The sequence below is a fragment of the Dipodomys spectabilis genome, unplaced genomic scaffold (assembly GCF_019054845.1).
Source record: "Dipodomys spectabilis isolate Male_0828 unplaced genomic scaffold, ASM1905484v1 ptg000057l, whole genome shotgun sequence".
In the NCBI taxonomy this organism is placed as follows: domain Eukaryota; kingdom Metazoa; phylum Chordata; class Mammalia; order Rodentia; family Heteromyidae; genus Dipodomys; species Dipodomys spectabilis.
Window position 1 is genome coordinate 2,374,978 of NW_024870734.1, and position 12,730 is coordinate 2,387,707.

The following is a 12,730-nucleotide window of genomic DNA, read 5'->3' on the forward strand; positions in this document are numbered from 1 at the left end:
TAGCTCCGCTATGACCCAGCAATCCCACTTTTGGGCATTTACCCATATGATCACAAACAAGACCATACTAAAGCTACCAGCACACCTATGTTTATTGCAGAATTATTTACCATAGCTATGATATGGAACCAACCCAGATGCCCCTCAGTAGATGAATGCATCAAGAAAATGTGGTATATATACACAATGGAATTCTATGCCTCCATCAGAGAGAATGACATTGCCCCATTTGTTAGGAAAGGGAAAGCCTTGGAAAAATTATATTAATTGAAGTAAGCCAGATCCAAAGAAACATAGGTCCCATGGCTTCCCTTATTTGCAATAACTAGTATATGTCTGAGTCAAGCAGATTAGGTCAGATAAATTGATGCTAGCGGAATGAGCACTAAGATAAGTATTCAATTTTTTTCTTTCATGCTTTCACTGTATTTGATATTGGTACAATTTGTGGAGGGGAAGGGCAAAAACAAATCGTTTAACTAGGGATACAGGTGGACACATTGCAACAATGAGATATACAAGTCATTATTTCGAAAAATGAACTTTACAAATTTGGTGGGGGGAAGAGAGGTTTGGCCGTCTACTTTCCAGCTGATCTATAGGTATAGAAGCAAAACGTAATACAAAGCAATACAAACCAGTTCTTACTATAAATAATTTTTCTCTGAACATCTTAAAAATCAATTCTGACAACATGAAATAAAAAATCCCTAAGTTTAAAACATTCTTCTAGACAAGTTAAAGAAATACTGAGAACAAGTATTTTAAGAATAATTTCAGAGAGCTTGAACTCAGGGCCTGGGTTCTGTCTCTGAGATTTATTACTCAAGACTAGTGCTGCCACTATGAGCCACAGTGCCACAGAAAAGTCTCACCAATTTTCCTCTCCAGCCTGGGTTTGAACTAGGATCTAGAGGTTTCAGCTCTCTGAGTAGCTAGGATTATAGGCATGAGCCCCTTGCACCTGGCTAGAATAATTGCTTACCTGAGACAAAGGCCAGTTAGTATTAAATGTCAATCATGTTTAACTTTGTAAAATAAAGTTAACTGAAATGCCTTCCACTAGAAGTAAGGAATTAAATGTGTAGTTGGGTTACAATGTTCCTACCGAAAGCTACATATTTTCCTTTTTTTTTTTTCTTCCAAAATTGTTTGTTTTTCAGAATCATACCTTATCTTTCCTTGCTGGTTTCTTTAGTTTATTTCATACATGCCCACAGCTCCTTCAACTATGAATTCTTATGTGAAGACATTGAAAATATCTATTTTCAGTCCAAAATCCTTGTACGCACCTCTCATCCATATATGCATCTGACATAAAAACTTGTGAAACAGTAGTCATCTCTTATCATTACTGGGTATTAAAGTGTAAGTAAAATTGAAGAAAATGAAGAATAACATAAATAAATATAACATGATTTTAATAGTAATGCTAAACATAAATTCAAAGTCGATTATTTTCCTGAGCAATTTAATAAAAACCTCAAGGAAAACAAATCAAGTTTTTTGAGTGCTGATATTATGGTTTAAACTTAGGACCTTACCTTGTTACTTAGGCTTTTTCCCTCAAGGGTGTTGCCCTGTATTTGAATGACAGCTCCCCTTCCAACTTTATTTGGGGGATTATATAGAGATAAGAATCTCATGGAATAAAAATCATTTGTGTCCCTATCTTGGGGTTCATTTCACATAACATCCTGTTATATGGTTATATGGTACCATGTGCTAGTTACTCCAATTAAGATTAACCATGGAACCTATGGTTATTTGAGCCTGGCTTATTTCACTTAATATAATTGTTTCTGCGTTTTTCCATTTCCCAGCACATGGGGCGATGTCATTCTCTCTGATGGAAGCATACAATTCCAGTGTGTGTATGTGTGTGTGTGTGTGTGTGTGTGTGTGTGTGTGTGTGTGTGTGTGTGTGTGTGTGTCACATTTTCTTGATCCATTCATCTACTGAGGGGTATCTGGGTTGGTTCCATATCTTAGCTATGGTAAGTAATGCTGCAATAAACATAGTTTGTACCAGTAGCTTCATATGGACTTGTTTGTAATCATTTGGGAAAATGCCCAAAAATGGGGACTGGTGCATCATAGGGGAGCTCTAAGTGAGGTCTTAGAAAACATTATATCAAGTGAAGTAGGCCAAAACCAAAGAAACATTGGTCCAATGGTTTCCCTTATTTGCAATAACTATTACATGTCTGGGACAAGCATAAAAGTTCAAAAGCTATGTACATACGACCAGATAAGATGCTGTTAACAAAATGAACCCCAAGATAGGATTTATAATCTAATGTGTTTCTTTTTCTCCCCCATGGTTTAACGCTTGTTATCACTGTATTTAGTGTCAGTGCCCTGCATCTTGTACACTCCCTTCTCTAGCTTGGGGAGGGGAAGGGCAAAAACAAAATAGATAAATAATGATACAGGCTGACCCATTGTAACAATGAGATGCACAAGACACTATGTTGAAAAAGGATCTTTAAAATATAGGCGGGGAAGTAGGGAAGGGAGTAGAGGGGAGTGTAGTTGTGGAGGTGAGAGGGGAGGGTAGAGGAAAAACAAAGAAGGAGGTAACAATGCTTGATAGAAAATGTACTCATTTACTTGCTCATGTAACTATAACCCCTCTACACAGATTTTTACAATGAAAACCTCTTTTAAAAACAGAAGGTGTGCGGGACACCGGTGGCTCACGCTTGTAATCTTAACTACTCAGGATTCTGAGATCTGAGGATAACAGTTCAAAGACAGCTCAAGAAAGAAAGACCGTGAGACTCTTATCTCCCATAAAACCACTAGAAAACCGATACTGGTGCTGTTGCTCAAGCGGTAGAGCACTCCCCTTGAGCTGAAGAGTGCAGGGACTGTGCCAAGCCCAGAGTTAAATCCCCACGACCGACAAAATAAAAACAAAACAGAAGGTGTTATGTACACCAAGTATAGTAGCCACATCTGTAATCCCAGCTGATTGGGAAGCAGGAATGACAAGGATCTTGGTCTGAGGCCAGGCCAAAGAAATACCCGCCAAGACTGCCATCTCAACAAATGAGCTGGAAATAGTAGTTCACATCTGTAATCCTAGCTATTTATGTTTTGAGGCATAGGTAGCAAGGTCTCAGTCAATCTAAGATCCAACCAGGGCAAAAGTTCAAGACCTCAAGTAAATGAAATGGACTAGAAGTATGGCAAAAGTAGTTGATATGCTTGGTGCTATGCAGACAACTCCTGTCTAGCAAGCAGAGAACCCCTGAATAGAACCCGAGTAATATGCCATTCTTCCACCAAAAAGATTAAATAACTTTGTCATATCTGAACATCTAATTTCAAGGCCAATGACAGATCAGAGATGGTGATATTATCTTAAAAATTAGGTATTCAAAAGAGACAAAGTTCTTTAGGTTTTGAAAAAATTGAAAAGGTAGGAAAATGCATGTGATTGTTGTTAATTCCATAATTCTTGAAAACATAAAATGTACTCAAGTATTTAATATATATCCATATGTGTGCATATATCCATGTATGTATATATATATATATAAATATATATGTGTGTGTATGTATATAATCATATATATATATACATACTTATATATGTATGGTTAATCTCTTTTCGTGTAGCAAATGGTACAAATGAATCTGTACAGTCACTACTCAAAGGCATGAATAGACAAAGACAATGAGCAGAGAACTCATACTCAGGAAACTATGGTTAGCCCATAACCCTGAAAATCTTTTATATCAGTTTGCATGTGTCAGTTCCTGCATTACAGGGACAATATGATAGCAATGAGATACGAGGCAGATGAAATGAGAAATGAGAGATACAAATGGTACAATATTCTTTCTGATGGGTAAGTAGAATTACAAGTGTGTGTGTGTGTATGTGTGTGAGTGTGAGTGTGAGTGTGTGTGTGTGTGTGTGTATTACATTTACTTGATTCATTTCTCTCTTGTGGAGTATCTGGGCTGATTCAGTAAGCATGGTTGTGCTGAAACCGTTACTATATCCTGGTTTGTAATCTTTCGGGTAAATGCCCAGTAGTAGAGTTGCTGGATCATAGGGAAGTGGTTAGTCAAAAGAGGAGTGAAGTGGGAAAGGTAGAAGATTGAATAGGAGAAAAGGGGGAAAATACAGAGAGGAATCCAGTAAATATCCTACAAAATTAAGAAGAGTGAAGGAAGAGGTGTATAGGGGAGGGATGGATGAGAATGTTGAAAGGGTTGGCATTGATCAAAGTATATTGTACGCATAAACTGCTTTGTTTAATGATAACTGCTTTGCTACTTAAAATAATGATTAAAAGATCATGTCCCTAAAATGTTATGAAATTAGAAGCAAAGCATGAGAATCTGCTCAGATAATCTCTAGGGTCAATAAATCTTTTTTGGTTAGGATAATTTTAGAACAACACTAATGATACATATCATCTGAAGAAAATTTAATGACTCCAGCTATTTAAAATAATCATTTTTGAAGATATGGCTCAAGTGGCAGAGTGCTACTTAGTGAGCAAAGCTGTCAGATAATGAATTCAAGTCTCAATCTCGAACAAAAGTAAAAACAATCAGTATAATTCAGGCACTTTCCTGGGCACTAGTAGCTCATGCATTAATCCTATCTTAAATCAGAAGGCAGAGATCTGGGGATCTCAGTTCAATGTCAGCTTAGATAGGAACGTCTGTGAGACTTTCATCTCCAATTCACTGTCAAAGAAAGCTGGAAGTGGACTCAAGTGGCAGAATGCAAGCCTACAGCAAAAAGCTCAGGGGCAGAACCCAAGCATTGAGTTCAAGCCTTAGAATAGTGCATATACATACACTAACTCTAATTTTGGACAGAACACTAAGAGTAATCTTGATGATAATAGTAAACCAATCTTAAAATTAATGGAAAATACTCGAGTTTAGACACATTCTAACAGATACTCTTTATCTTTGAAATGATTTGCAGTTTGCTGCAAATCCTACAGATTCCCTGACTTGGACTCTGAAATCGTTCCCTATTATGAATCATTAACCTCAAATCTTCATATCATGTAAACTCTCACAGTTTCCACTGATCTTAACGTTTACTGAACTCCTATATCTCCAAAAAGAATTGCACGTTTATTTAAAATCTACTTTAGTACCTAACCCTAACTATATATAAACCTTACTAGAAACCTAACTCTAAATTTAACCCTATTCAACCTTGGATAGGAAACTTTGGAAAACTCCGTAGCTTTTGTTAAATTTCAAACTTATTTTACTTGAAAATGTTAGCAGAAAACTCAGTTTTACTGTAAAGCTTACCCTTCCCTAAGCCTAAGTCTAACCTGAAGTAGAACAATAACCCTAACCCTAGAACTGATAGCCTTTGAATTCTAAAAGCCATACAAATACATTCGTTTTTATTCATCCTAACTTTGATTCAACTCATCTTTCTAAAAATAGTTTGTAGTTTTACTCATTATCTTGCCATTTTTGCAACCCTAACCCTAACTGGAATATTGAGGCTAACCCTCACACTAATCATACCCTAATCTTAATATTATTAGCAGTTTCTTATTTCACATTCATTCTAATTCTAACTAGACTTGTTATTCGAAGATTTACTTTGAGTTTGACACTAAACTTTCCATTTCTCTAAAGCTAACTCTAAGTCCAGCTGGAATTGAAACCTAACTTTCACTCTAATGATAGTCCAATTCTAATGGATATTCCAGTTTGCACTCTGGAAATGCGTTTCAATTTGCCCTAATTCCCACAAATTTTCTGACTCTTCCTCTGAAGTTATCTTGTTCCCTAACATGAAGTATTATATTATTTGTCCTCAAATTCTCTTATCAGGAAAAATACTGTAGTTTCCAATGATCCTACCTTTTCTTGAACCCCTGTACCCTAAAACAATTTCAGATTTACGTACCATCTAATCCATTACTTAACACTAACTCTCAAGCTAAACCTGGCTGGAAAACTCTCATTAATCATTACAACAATGATCACTGAGAAATAAATGTCATGATAATGCTCTAGTTACTATTCAATCTCACATTTTTGCTCCTACTTTTTAGTGAAAACTGAATTGTTTTTTTGATCAGGCATGTTGCTTGAATTCTGGGCTTGGGCGCTATCCCTCAGCTCTTAAGCTCAAGGTGAGCCCTCTACTGCTTGAGCCACAGCTCCACTTCCAGGTTTCTCGGAGTTTAATTAGAGATAAAGAGTTCTCATGCACTTTGCTGCCAAGGGTGGCATCCAACTGCAGTCCTCAGATCTCAGTCTCCTGAGAGGATAGGATGACAGGCATTGAAAAGTATGTTTTGCTGGGTGCCAGTATCTCATGGCTGTCATCCTAGGTACTCAGGAGGTGAGATCTGAGGATCACGGTTCAAAGCCAGACTGGGCAGGAAAGACCCTGAGACTCTTATCTCCAACAAACCACCAGAAAACTGGAAGTGGTGCTGTGGCTCAAGTAGTAGAGTGTTTGCCTTGAGCTGAAGAGATCAGGGACAGCACCCAGACCCAGCGTTCAAGCCCACAATAGGAAAAAAAAAAAAGTAAAACATCTTTGCTGCAAAGTTGTGGAGGTGTGTGTGTGAGGGTGCTGTGATTGAGAAACCAGGTGCTTGCCTCACTTTACAGACATTTCTAAGAACTCCCGAAGTTTGCACCAGTTTGAAGCCACGGTAGAATGGATGGTGCTTTACCAAGAACTCAAGTGGTCAAGGTCTATGGCAGGCAGGGAGTGGGCAAATGGGTGCAGGGGTGGGATTGTTGTGTCTGTATTCTCCCTAATGAAGGATGGATTTGGATGCTGGGTCTCAAAGTCTGAAGTAAAGGGTTGCAAGAAGTTTGTGTCCTGATGAATTGGGTTTCCTCTGGGCATATGAAGATGGATGAAGTCTGGCGCCTCCCGTGGCTCACAACTGTCATCCTAGCTACTCATAAAGCTGAGATGTAAAGACCACGGTTCAAAGCCAGCTTGGGCAGGAAAGTCTGTGGGTCTTGATATCCAATGAGCCACCAGAAAACAGGAAACGGCATTGTGGCTCAAATTGTAGAATGCTCATCTTCAGCTGAAAAGCTGAAGGACAGCGCCCTGACCCAGAGTTCAAACCCCATGACAAACATTAAACAAAGAGGCTGGCTGAGTTTTCCACATTGCAGTGTGTATGGTAGGAAATTCCATGCTGGATAATGAGACATTCCAGATATGAGACGCTCAATGCTGTGTCTACAGTTAGTCTGAGTATGATAGTGCCATCTTCTCACGGGTTAGATGTGATCCTAATAGAGGGAGTTCATGGTTCTGTTCTCAGGAACTGCTAAGGGCTTGGAATATCCGTGTGTGTGTGTGTGTGTGTGTGTGTGTGTGTGTGTGTGTGTGTGTGTCTGTGTGTGTGTCTGTGTGTGTGTGTGCATAATTTTCCCTTGTCTTTTTCTGTCCCCTTCCTGGTTGTTGGTCTGTCTCTTTCTGACCTCAGATGGTACCCCTCCTTCACACCAACCTTGCCTTTAGCCCCCTATCAGGGTCTACAATGAGTCCTGAATTGCCACAGTTCTGTGTTCCAACTTTTCTCTGGGGCACAAGTCTGGCTGTCCCAATATTTGGCCGCCTCCAAGGCATTCTGGGTCAGCGATGCCAGCTGGCATAGGGTCTCCTCTGCCTGAGAGGGAGGCCTCAGTCATGCGATGTCCTATCCTTCTCCTCAGCTGGGCCTCTGACTGCACATCCCTCTCAGCAGGCTGGCAGTGGAGTGGGGAATGGGGGATTGCTGATGGCTCTGGCCAACTCGATCTTGACAGCTGACTGAAGGCTGCCCAAGCAAGGAGGATCTAGGGCTACATGGGAGGTGAGGCCAAGGTGGCTTGGAAGTATAAGTCAGTGTCTAGGAAATGTAAATTTACTTTATCACAGGACTGTCTATCTTCTGGACCCAGCTGGGCCTCTCAGGTCCTTCTAGACAATTCCAGATGCTCAGAATACAGACTTTAGATTCCAGGGCCAGGGAACTGGGGGATGAGAGACTGGTATGGCCAATACCTCATTGTTTGGGGGTATTAGTTTTGACCTGACTATGCACCCCCTTATGTACTTTCACTTCTTTTTTTGGGGGGGTACAGTCGTGGGGCCTGAACTCTGGGCCTGGATGCTGTCCCTCAGCTCTTCAGCTCAAGGCTAGTGCTCTACCACTTGAGCCATAGTGCCACTTCTGGCTTTTTTCTTTTTGCTTATGTGGTGCTGAGGAATCAAACCCAGGGCCAAAGGCATGCAAGGCATGCACTCTACCACTGAGCCACCTTCCCAACCCCTACTTTCATTTCTTAACCCAGTGTTGGCCACACACTGGCCACTAGTGTCAGTACTGTGGAAGTGGAAGGAGTGGTAGTGAGGTCTAGAATGACCAAAATCAGGATTTATGGCCTTTAGGGATAGCAAAGGATGTCTTTTAAAAAATCTTAGAGCTGGAACTCAGGGCCTATGCAATGTCCCTGAGCTTCCTTTGCTCAAAGCTAACATTCTACCACTTGAACCAGAGCTCACCTTTCATCTTTTTTTATATAGTTTAGTGGAGATAAGAATCTCATGGACTTTCCTGCCTGTTCTGGCTTCAAGCTGCCATCCTAAGATCTCAGCCTCTTGAGTAGCTAGGATTGCAGGTATAAGCAACTGGCACCTGTTAAGGATGTTTGTGTGTGTGTGTGTGTGTATGTGTGTGTGTGTGTGTTTACCGGGACTTGAACTCAGAGCCTAGGTGCTATACTTTAGCTTGTTTTCACAAGGTTGGTGCTGTACCACTTGAACTACAGTAGCTCTGCTATGCAGCTTTTTGGTGATTCACTGGACATAAGAGTCTGCCCAGGCTAGCTTTTAAATTTGATTGATCCTCAGGTCTCAGGCTTGAATAGCTAGGATGACAGGTATGAGCCACTGGTGCCCAGCTGATAATGGCCTTTCTCCACAGTGGACTGGGATCTCCTGAAAACTTTCTTTATTTTTTTTCTGTGCCAGTACCAGGGCTTGAACACAGGGTCTGGGCTCTGGTCTCTTAACTTTTTCCCTCAATTCTAGAACTCTACCACTTGAGCCACAGCTCCATTTCTGAATTTTGGTAGTTGATTGGCCAGAAGAGTGTCACTAACTTTCTTCCTCTGAGCTGGCTTTGACCAGCGATCTCTGATCTCAGACTTCTGAATAGCTAGGATTTACAAGGGTTGAGCCACTGGAGGCATTGGGTAGAAGCTTTTCTTAAGCAAGTGTGCTTTCCTGCATTTGCCCTGACTCCTCCATGCAAAAGGTGTCTGAGTGTCAGGAGCTGTGAAAAATAGGCTTCCAGCCACTAAATTGCCTGGGGTCTTTGGTAAAAAGTCAAGCTAATCATCCCCTGAGCCCCATTCTGGGACTCCATCCTCTGCCCTACCTGTGACTGAAGTACAAACCTTGACCCAGCCTTCAGTGTTCTGCCAGACTTGTCTGAGGCCACAGAACCTTCATTCCACCCACCCCACCTACTCTACACCACCCCTCAGCACCTTTGCGCATGCTCTGTACCTTCTGCCTGAGGCCTTCTGTCCTATTCCACATCTTAGAACTCCTGTGGAATTTTGGCATTGATATCACCTCGTGGAGCAAGTCTTTCCTTCCCTTCTCTCACTTTTTTTTAATACTGAGTTACTAGAGATCGAACTTCTGCAGGCTTACTATCAAATGCTCTATCTTGATGTCTGTGTGTGTGTGTGTGTGTGTGTGTGTGTGTGTGTGCGCACGGGCGCGCACCCGTCCTGGGGTTTGAATTCATGGCCTGGATGTTATCCCTGAGTTTTAATGCTCAAGCTAGCATTCTACTACTTGTACCACAGCTCTGGTTTTATGGTGTTTAATTGGAGAAAAGAGTATCATATAGACTTTCCTGCCTGCACAGGCTTGCAGTTATAAACTTCAGATCTCAACTCCTGAGTGCTATTATTACAGGGGTGAGCCACCAGCACCTGCCCTCTACCTCTTACCTATAACCTCGGCCCTCCTCTGAGTCCCAGAAGAGTGTCGCTCACGAAGCTCACATTTTTTTTTACCAGTGCTGTGACTTGAACTCAGGGTGTAGGCACGTTCCTGAGCAGCTTTTGTTCAAGGCTACATTCTATCACATTAGCCACAGTGACACTTTTGGCTTTTTCTGTTTATATGGTACTGAGGAATCCAACCCAGGGCTTCATGCTTGCTTGGTAAGCACTCTACAACTTAACCACATTCACAGCCCAAGGCTTACTTCTAACAGGAACTATGAGGGTGGGATGTATTGGCATACTCTTTTCAGCACAGAAATCGCTGGCCATTTCATATCTTTGCCAGGATTTGGGACCAGAGTGAGACTCAGCAATGAGGAATGATGAATGAGTGATAGCCACCAGGCCCCAGAGATCTAGGCTCACGTCCTACAGAGGGATAGGGAATATGGAGCCAGAACCTTCCACAAGTCCTACAGCCTAGGAACAGTGGTCTCCCTGGAGGCAGTGGCTGGCTGCTAGGTGTCCCAATAGGACACCTCAGCCAGAACATAATGAACCCATTGCGTACCCCAGCCAATGCAAGCCTTCTAGGCTTCAGTTATTAAATGGCAGAAAAGGATGCTTTGTTCAAACTACTGGCTCAGACTTAGTATTCTCTGAGTGTTTGTCCCAGCTTGCCCAGGTTATGGGTCTGGTCATGAGCAACCTGCTGAATTTCCATCATCCATACATCATCCATAAATACAGAGACATGGAGTTACTGCCTTCTTTTTTTCTTTGGCATGCCTCAGGTTGAAATATGAGCCTAGGCGCTATCCCTGATCTCCTCTTTCTCAAGAGTAGCGCTCTACCCTTGAGCCACAGCCCCAACCCATGGGGATATTTTCTTGTGATCTCTTAGAAATTAGGGTGTTGCAGACTTTCCTGCCCTGGCTGAATTCAAATTGGCATTCTCTACATCTCAGCCTCCTGAGGAGCTAGGATTATATACAGGAGGCACTGACACCTGGCTTTCTTTTCTTCTTGATGTTCTTTTTTTAATCATGACAATCTGAAAACTTCAGTGTCATTCCAATGGTTTGCATTCGAAGTAAACTTCCCAGGCCTGGAGTTCTAATCTCAGGACTGCCACACACAAATGGAGGGAGATCCTGACCAACTCATTCCTATTTATGTGAATGCTAATGGAATGTTATAAAAGTAATTAAATTTGCAGTTAATTCACGATACTATTTTAGAAAGCCACACAAAAATCATTGGATTTACATCTTCCATTCTAGCATCATGTTATGATTCCCCTAATGGAAGAATATTGATTAATTTTTAATTAATGCTTTTATAAGTATTCAACCATGATACTTCATTAAATGGAGACATAACTTCATAACTAATTATTGGTAACTATATATATATAATTTAATAATATCCTCACATTCTCTCTCTACATATATATAGATATATACAGCAATCTACACACACACACACACACACACATATATATATATATATATATATATATATATATATATATATATATATTGCACTACTGTGACTTGATAACAGGTCGTCAGAACTTCCTGGCAGCTCAGGTTGCCAGAGGTTCGTGTGCTAATACTTTGACCCCATTTATGGATTGGACATTGTAGGCCGTGAGTTGAAATCCCAGCGTTGCCAAAAATTTATTCATGTAGTAAGAAGCCAATTTTGACACATTCTTTTTCCTGAAAAACAGTCCTGGGTCTCAGTATGATGTATAATTCATATGCAAATACATCCTGTATGATAGGTTGAAATAAATGAAAAGTTATATGTGTAATACTAAATGAATAAGGTAATAAAAGTCATACTCACTAAACTCATGTGTATATTTTTTCCAGTGCTGGAACTTCAATTCAGGCCCTGGGAACTGGTCTGAATTTCGTGTCTTCAAGGACGGTGAGCTTCCCCTTCACCCACAGTGCCATGAGATACCCAGATGCTGAGTTCAAATCCCAGGCCTGCCAGAAAAATGGTGCAAATTCCAAGCCAGGGCCTTATTTTATTTTATAATTTTTTTTGCCAAGCACAGGGTTTGAACTCAGGTCTTGGCATCTCTGCCACAGGTGGCCCTCAGATTCTAGGACCCATGTTGAAATCTTGGGGTTGGCAAGAAATAAAATAAAAAGGAAAAAGATAAAACGGAGAAATTCAAGAAGGTGGTTTTGCATTTTTTCCCTTTGCATTGTGACCATCCTGCATGTAAATGACAAAGCCTAGAAAGTGTACATGACATTGCATGCTGATGTTTGGCTGATTATTAGGGAAGCTATAATCAAAACCAAAACTTAGGCTTGGAGGTCGAATCCCAGGGCTGCCACTAAGTATTGGCGGGAGATTCTAAGAAACCCATTTCCATGTACATCCATACGAAAGGAATTTTACAAAAGTAACAAATTAGTAGTTAGTGTATGAGTATACAATAAAATTATACACAACAATTTTATTACATTGACTAATTTTCAATTAATACTTTATTATGTATTCAACCATGATACTTAAAAGTGGAAGGAATAATTTGAAGGTCAATAATGGGTAGTAATATAATATATGTAATTTGCTACTATGCAGACACCTTTCTCTTGTTTTATATATATATATATATATATATATATATTTACATATATATATGTATATACATATACATATATGACAATCTACACATTTATCTGTTCATACACTTGTCACTCCTGGGGCT